Source organism: Nannospalax galili, unplaced genomic scaffold, assembly GCF_000622305.1.
Source record: "Nannospalax galili isolate Female #2095 unplaced genomic scaffold, S.galili_v1.0 scaffold795, whole genome shotgun sequence".
Classification (NCBI taxonomy): domain Eukaryota; kingdom Metazoa; phylum Chordata; class Mammalia; order Rodentia; family Spalacidae; genus Nannospalax; species Nannospalax galili.
This window is the reverse complement of record NW_008336391.1, coordinates 97,470-105,827: the sequence shown is the minus strand read 5'-3', so window position 1 is coordinate 105,827 and position 8,358 is coordinate 97,470. Positions and strand designations below refer to the sequence as shown.

At 43.0% G+C, this 8,358-nt stretch overlaps 1 protein-coding gene and 1 pseudogene across 7 annotated transcripts in view; both read right to left on the bottom strand.

Moving 5' to 3' along the window:
- The window catches only part of Cep128 (centrosomal protein 128), a 466,611-nt gene that overhangs the window by 410,168 nt on the left and 48,085 nt on the right, over positions 1-8,358 (bottom strand). The gene's annotated exons all lie outside the window — the stretch shown is intronic.
- LOC103732557 lies at positions 1,884-3,746 on the bottom strand (annotated as a pseudogene).

Below are 8,358 nucleotides of genomic sequence, written 5' to 3'. Positions count from 1 at the left end.
CTCCCTCCCTCCCTCCCTCCCTCCCTCCCTCTTTAGAGTTCTTAAAGAGCTAGCTACATTGAGATAAGCTAAATACTCAGAATAGGATCAGGACATATACACAGTTATAGACCTAAGAAAAAGATTCAGCTAACACCCAAAGGAAACCTCAGCTCTAGTTAGGTATCTCATCCAAAGAGGAATAAAAATAAGAACAACAGTAGTAATAATGACACATGGCTTCATCACAAATCAACTCTAACTCTTCAAAGACAAGGGCAAAGCAAAGCAGTTCATAAGGCAAGATGTTCGAATTTTCCTAGGGTACAAAGGGAGAAGGCTACTTGCAGTGAGAACAAGTGCACTTCACGTACAGCTGTGGACAGAGGCAGTCAGTGCAGTTGCAGAGAAAGCACAGGTCAAACAGAAAAATCACAAATGAAGCAAACTGTTCTCATTTTTGTTAGATTTAACCAAGTTATTTTTAGTATACTTCTGAAAGCTAAATCAGCTGTCATTTCTTACTATAGCTTTTCTTAAAATAATCTAGCTCTTTGGTTTGATATTAATTCATCTGTGCTTTCCCTTCGACTGAGGCTACTTTCTTTCTGTACATTTCCCCCCATGTTACATTTTCTATCCATCCTTGGATAAAACATTCTTTTTAAGTTTTTCTCTTCAGCTTGTTCCACTATTTCACTATGACTATGTAACTATGTGAGTTCTATTTGTATTTATCCTAATTTTTACCTATAGAAATCATAGCATCTACAGCCTCATATTTTTGTATGTAAATTCTTGGTCATGGGGCTGGAGAGATGGCTCAGCAGTTAAGAGCACTGCCTACTCTTGCAGAGGACCCAGGCTCAATTTCCAGCACCCACATAGTCTTATCATAGTAATGATAAGACTATTCTAATATGTATAATTTAATAACACTCAAGAGGGAAAGCATGAGTCATCACTAGTGCATACCAGGGAACAAACATTTTTTGAGAAATAGTAAATAAATGAAATGTAAGAAAATAAATATATTACACCTTTTGGATAATCATTAAAATATAAACATTTATTTTAATTTTTTTGTTTTGGTTTGGTTTTTTGTTTGTTTGTTTCTTGTTTTTTGCTCTGAGACAGGGTCTTACTATGTAGCCCTGGCTGGCCTGGAACTCTCTGCATACACCAAGGCTTGTCTCCAACTCACAGAGTGCCACCTGCCTCTGCCTATTGAGTGCTGGGATTAAAGGTGTGTCCCCAAAGCACAACTGTTTAAATAAAGATCTCTTAAAGACACACAATGTATTTGAGAAAAACAATGAGAAACAAAATGGAGATCAACATTATTAAATTATGAAGGAAAGGGAATATATAAAACTCAAAGGACTGAAAACATTATAAACTCTATCAATAGAAGATCATCTGAACAAGAATGAGAACTCCCAGCAAGATCATTGGAAACTCCATGGTTCCCAAGGGCCACAGGGAAGCTTGGCAGTGCCCCTTACATGCTGCCTTTGCTTGTGTCTGTCTGCATTGGTCATACTCCATCACATAACAGAAATGTTCTCCCATGCCGTGCTTTGAGAATGAAATAAAACCACGTATGTAAAAGAGTTAGAGCACCACCAAGGACAGGTTAGCTTGTTCAGTGAATGATAATTTTTCATTATGTTGATTAACGGCAAAGACCATTAAAGCAAAATTAAAAATAGAATGAAGAAGGAGGATGCTTTCATCTGGAGAAGCTACTGAGAATTTGCCATTTCCTAAAAGTGACTTTACTGAATTCCTCAAGTTGCATATCTAGAATCTCTTAAATTATACAGGGTCAATATTCCCACCCAGTGATACACATACAGAATGGAATTTTATTCAGCTATTTTTAAAAAGTGAAATCATGACATTTACACAGAAAGGTAGAATTGGGGGTAGAACCGCAGTTGCCTCTTCTTTCTCATCTGTTCCATCAAAGGTCCAAGAAGACCCCCTGGGCCACTTCATCTTCCTCTACCAAAGCCACCTTGGTCCATGCCACAGCCATCTCAAAAGCCCCATGGCCAGTTTTGAACATTCCACTGGAACCCTGTGGTCCTTAAGTCCACCTCTTCCTCCACATGCCACCAGGGCCACTTCTGCGAGGATCACCACTAGGAGGTGGGAAGGGTGGTGGGAAGACGCCCTCAGACTTAGGGGCCTTACACTGCTTTCATGCTGTTCTCCAGGCGAAGTTCTGGGTTCCATAACCTGGACTGAGACACTGTCAGTCTCCAGCTCAGGGCTGAACATTTCCTCCTCCAGTAGGGGAACCTTGGGGCCCTCTTGAGAGGAAGCCCATCTCCTCCACGGCCTTCCATGTGACCCACAGGCCACCAGGACCTGCAGGAATGATGGCAGCATCTCTCTGCCCTCATGAGTTAGCACGTCACCCAACATATTGTTCATTGGAGACATCTTTGGGGCAAGAGAGACTTCAAAGTTTGCTTCCTTGAAAATCCTTCCCATCAAACTACTCTACAGCAGCCTTGGCAGTTGGTGGAACTTCATAGGACACTGTGGCATCACCTTTGGGCTTCTCTATTCTCTTATCCAGGTCGATATGGATCATGAGTTGCCCAGTTCTCTTGTTCATCTTAACAACCCACACTGTTTAAATAAGTCTACCAGATCATCACGAGTCACAATGTCACTTAATCCGTGCACATAAACGGCACTGCTGTCAGTCTTCATCAGGATCTATAGGAAGGTCTAATATCCATAGTCCTTCATCTGTGGGGCTACCAGGCTTATTGAAGCCACCTCGCTCTGCAGCACTGACTGCCCATTCCACTGAGTCCTCCTCCTACCGACCTCTGCTCATGCCTCCACCGTTGAACCCCGGTCTTCTCTTGCTCCAGTTATCAGGGCCGCTCATGCTCTGGTTCTCTCCTGGTTCGGAAACTCCTCCAGAGTCCTGCCCATAAACACCCATGCTACTAGGGTGGTCCTATCGGAATGAACTCTGCTGCCCCTGCTTCTCAGCTGCCTATACTGACTTGGAGCCTGAGGGGGATAACTAGCGGAAGGCTGCTGCCCACAGCTGCTTTGTTGACCATGGTTACTCTGCTGTCCGGGGCTGCTCAGTTGCCCATAGGTGTTCTCCTGAGGGAAACTGCCCTGATCATTCTGTTGGTAAGAGGACTAGCTGGTGGGAAAAAGGATGGAGGTGTGGTGACTGGCTGCATGGAGTAGCCCTCAGGTACCTGAGGATAACGGCGGTTACTCTGTCCACATCCTAGGCTGGGCTGGTTATAACCCCTGTGCTAGATTGAGATTGAGTAGTCTCAGTGGGCTTGTTACCATCTTGTGGTCTTACAGGTGCTATGGTCGCTGGCTCCCAGGTAAGCAGGCTGAGTACCACATGTAGACTGTGCTGCATAAAAGGCCTGGTGGTGGTGACTGTTGCAGTGGTAGTGTCAACAAGCACCAGTGCCATACCCTCAAAGGCTGGCTATATGTCTGAGGGGCAGTTGGAGTAGTATAACCAGGAGCCTGTCCTTAAGAAGGTGCACCTGCAGTCTGCCCATAGACGGTAGTGGTCTGAGCCCAGCTATAGCTGACATCCTAGGCTGTCCACAGGCTCCATAGCTTTGCTGCCCATATGTCTATGTGGTCTGCGCATATCCTTGAGCTGGCTGGGTGGTGTAAGCACTACCACCCTGCTGGGCTGCAGCTTGTCGGTAGGTACTATAATCCATAGATACCAGCCATTTTCTCTCCTGCCTCCTCATTCAATCAACATCCGTTTCCCTCTCATGGTCCCCCTAGGCACCACATTGCCTCAGAGAGGTGTAATGACTTGTTCAAAGTCACTGTGGTAATTTCTAAGGGGGGAAAAAAGTCAGGATTCCATTTCTGACTCTACAGACTACCTTGTTTTCCACTAGCCTCAAGGAAAAATTCTTTTTTTATTTGTGTGTGTGTGTGCACATACCATGCACACATGTCAGGGAACAACAATCCAGAGTCAGTTGTCTCCTTTTACCATACAGGTTCCAGGACTGAACTCTGGCTACACAGCCAGTACCTTTTCCTTCTAAGCCATCTCACTATCCCTCTAGGAAAAAAATCTGTAAAAACTATTTTCATGTCTAGTAATTTCACAAGAAACCTGGGAATAAAATTTTCAGCAAGAGAATAAACTGATTCTAAAATATAAAGTATGTCAACTGTGGTTGCTTAAATGAGAATGTACCCCTATAGGCCCCAAGTATTTGAACGCTACGTCCCCAGTCAGAAACTCTGTTTGGGGAGGTTTAAGAGGTGTGGCTTTGAATGAGGAGGCATGTCCCTGGGGGTGGGCTTTGGCCTTGTCCATTTCCAGTTTCTGTGGGTCAGTTGACTGGGCCTGCTTGGAGACCTGAGTACTCAGCTTTCTGCTCTGCTGCCTCCTGCCAGGCCTCCCCACCATGATGGAGTCTTATCCCTCTGGAACTATAAGTCCAATAAACGTTTCCTTCTGTAAGTCGTAAGGGTTTATTTGTTTGTTTAAAAAAAAAAAATCACAGCAACGGAAAAGTAACTAATACACTAATAAAATGAGCTTAACAGAATGTAACTGGTTAAAATTTCTTACCCACAGACTTATTACTTAGTATTAAGTTATTGAAAGACTGAACAGTTCTCACCTTCAGACAATGAATTAGTGAAGATCTGTGAGAGAGGGGGCAGATTTCTTCAACTATGGGAGGTAAGTGCCTAGTGTCCAGCCATAAGCCATCAACACTATCAACTTTCTGCTGTCACCAAGTACTTTTGAAAAATAAAACCCATTAAATAAAAGGAAAAACCTGGATTTTAACATTCCTGAAAAGTTCATATACCAGATGGCAACATCATATTACTCCCAAAGGGAAATTTTAATCCAGCTACGTAATTAGAAAAAAAAGTACCTGTTAAGGCAAGTCTCAAAGCTCTAATTTGATTTTATGTCTTTCTTTAGCCAATCTTTACTTTAAAAATGAACTTAATCTGATTTGACTCAAGAACTGTACTTTTCTGTTATACCCACTATTAGCTACGTTAGCCCCACCAACTTCAGCTCACATTTCTACCACAGTACTACCATTTTATGTTGAATACTCAGTCTTCATTCCATTCTTATGCATTATCACAAAAATATACCATTCTCTCATGAAAAGGAGAACAGAGTTCTAGAAGTACTCTGAACACTAAACTAATCGGCTGCACAGTTCTTTAAATACTCTAACGCTAAGAAGCAAAGTTTGTTGTAAATTTTCACCATATGTTTTAAAATAAAGCCATGTTACATATCCTCTATTAACATATTCTCTGGCCTCCCAACAAAGTCACCACATGAAAAATCCAGGACAACACTTTAAGATGACAAAGCTCACAAAGCCCTGAGCACCCAAGTCACACTGTACAAATAAACACGGTTCAATGACTAAAACTACCAGAAAGTGAGTAAAACTGTCAGTGGTGGTTACAGAAGGTGAAGGAAAAGCATCAGCACTGCTATAGGCAACAGAGGCTCCACTCACTGCTTATGAGGTGACTCCAGCAGCTGTACTCTAGTTACTTCCAGCTCAGCTCCAATGGCACCTTGACAATTCTATTTCTGTATGGGTTCCACCTAACTCTCATTCTAGACATGATACCAGCTATTACATTAATGATTTGTATGCCACTGGGCTTGTTTTGTAATAAGTGCACATAATCTCTAAAAATGTGTAATTACATAGCTCTTTGAAGTTTGAATTCAAGGTTCTAATTTTTAGAAATATAAATTTATAGCGCTGGGAGCTAGAAAGATGGGTTGGTGACTAACAGCACTTGCTCCTCTTCTAGAGGACCAGAGTTGGATTCCCAGCACCCACATTTGGCAGCTTACAACCACCTATAACTCTACCTCCAGGGGATCTGCTATCCTCGACTGGCCTCCTTGGGAACCTCCACACACCTACTGGCCCCACACACACATGCACATAAATAAAAATAAACATAATTTAAACAAATAAAAGATAATAAAAACATAAATTAAAAAAAGTTACAACAACATGAAAACATGAGTAGCCCTGATGTCTCAATTAAGCAAATCTTAAAGCTAGGTTCTGAAATAGCACCCTATCCTTGACTGTCACTCAAAAGACCATAGGCAAGCGAATAATAATTTTGTGACCCAGTTTTCTTATCTTAAAAATGGAAGTACAAAGAACATATCTTACAGCATTGTTAACAGAATTAAATGAAATAACATTCAAAACTAAACTTACAAAAAGACTATAAAAATTAGGTAACGTTTCTATACTGAACCAAAGGTATCACTGTGATGCTCTAACACTGCTTAACTCCTCACAGAGGCTTTCACATACTGTAAGCAAAACATTAATTTAGGGTTAATTTTACCTTTGAACAAAGGTATCAAAGTCAGCTTACTATAGAGATATCTGCAAAGCCTTCTTTATCTGTACTATTCACAACAGCGAAAGAATGGAATCAGTTCAGTGCCCATCAACAGATAATGAAGAAATACATATGTGTGTATACACACACACATACACACACACACACACACACACACACATCCAGATATATGTGCATGCAATGAATATATAATTCAGCCATAAAGAAAAATGCCATTTGAAGGAAAATTGGAACTGGAGAGCATCATGTCAGGCAAATTAAGCCAGCCTCAAAGACTAAGACATGAAAATAGAAGGAGAAATATTTGAGAAATTAGACAACAGAAAGGAGGGAGACAAAAGACATAATGGGAGGGGGCATCCAAATATGGTCAAAATTCATTAACTACATGTGTGAAAATGTCAAAATGTAACCAACTCACCACCTTGTAAATTAGTATAAGCTAATAAAAAGTTAAGTGAGAGTCATCCTCCCAACTCCAACACCATCTCTCCTCTTGGCCTGGGTACTGGCCCATTTCTTGTCTTGGCACCCCAGACCCCTGGGCTGACCTATTGGCCCAGAGTCCCCACTGCTTCCTGATCTTTTGCATCCACACCAACCCAGTTCCTCCCTGAGGTCCCCAGGAGCCCTCTGGGCCTGGTCCTAACCCCATTTACCTTTGCTTCCCTGGGTGGCTCAGCCACCAGATTCCTAGTGCTAGCATCTTTCCTGGGTGGGTCTGCGGTGCCCAACCCACCTTGATTTCCCCAGCCTCATTCACCCTACCAGCTCCCCGTCCTCATCTCTCCTACTACCCTGGGTAAGGGCCCATTTCTTGTCTTGGCACCCCAGACCCCTGGACTAACCTCTAGGCCCAGAATTCCCACTGCTTCCTGATCCTTTGGATCCAGACCAATCCAATCCCTCCCTGGAGTCCCCAGGAGCCCTCTGGACCTGGTCGAGCCCCCACCTCCCTTTGTGTCCCTGGGCTGCACAGCTGCCAGTATCCTGATGCCAGCATCATTCCTGGGTAAGTTCCATGCCACCCACCATGCCTTGACTCCCCCAGCCTCATTCACCCTCCCAGCTCACCCACCCTGTCTCTCCTCCTGGCCTGGGTACTGGCCCATTCCTTCTCTTGGCACTCCAGACCACTGGGCTGACCTCTTGGCCCAAAGTTGCCACTGCTTCCTGATCCATTGCATCCAGACCAACCCAGTTCCTCCCAGTAGTCCTCAGGAGCCCTTGGGGCCTCTCCCCGCCCTCACCTCTCTTTGCATTCCTGGATGGCAGAGCAACCAGCTTCCTGGGGCATCTTTCCTGGGACCTGCTCCAAGGCCAGCCCAGCCCCAAAATTCCTGAGGGCAGCATCTTTCCTGGAGGGATCCAGACCTTAGGAGAAAGCCTGAGAGCATCTGAGCCTCATCTCACTTGGGCCTCTGTGGGAACTCCTGAATACAAATGCAATTAAGCCACTCCAACACAAAATCAAAAGAGAGCATCTGAAGCCTACCTAGACCAACCAGCTTTTCATGTCCAACAAGAAAACAACGAAGGCACATAAAGTTTACAAAAAGAAGCAAAGCTAAACTCAACAAAGGAAGACTTCAGTATCACACAAAAATCAGAAACTACAAAAGAAATCCAAATGTCAAAGTCACAGAGAAAAGAATAACAACATGGAAAACCAAAATTATAGATCACCACCAAGCACCAACAGTCATCTAGAAGAGTACAATGAGAACCATCTAGAGATAACAGAGGACATGGAACTCAAAAGAACAATTTAAAAAAAAAGATAAAAGAACTCAGCACATTTAAAGAATACACAAACAAACCAAAGAACTGAAAGAAGATATGGATAAATTTCTGTACGAATTCAGAAGAGTAAGAAATACTGAAGAATACTCAAGCTGAAATTGTTGTGGAAAATCTTGTGACTGATTTTGCCTTTTGCCTTACATACCTATCATG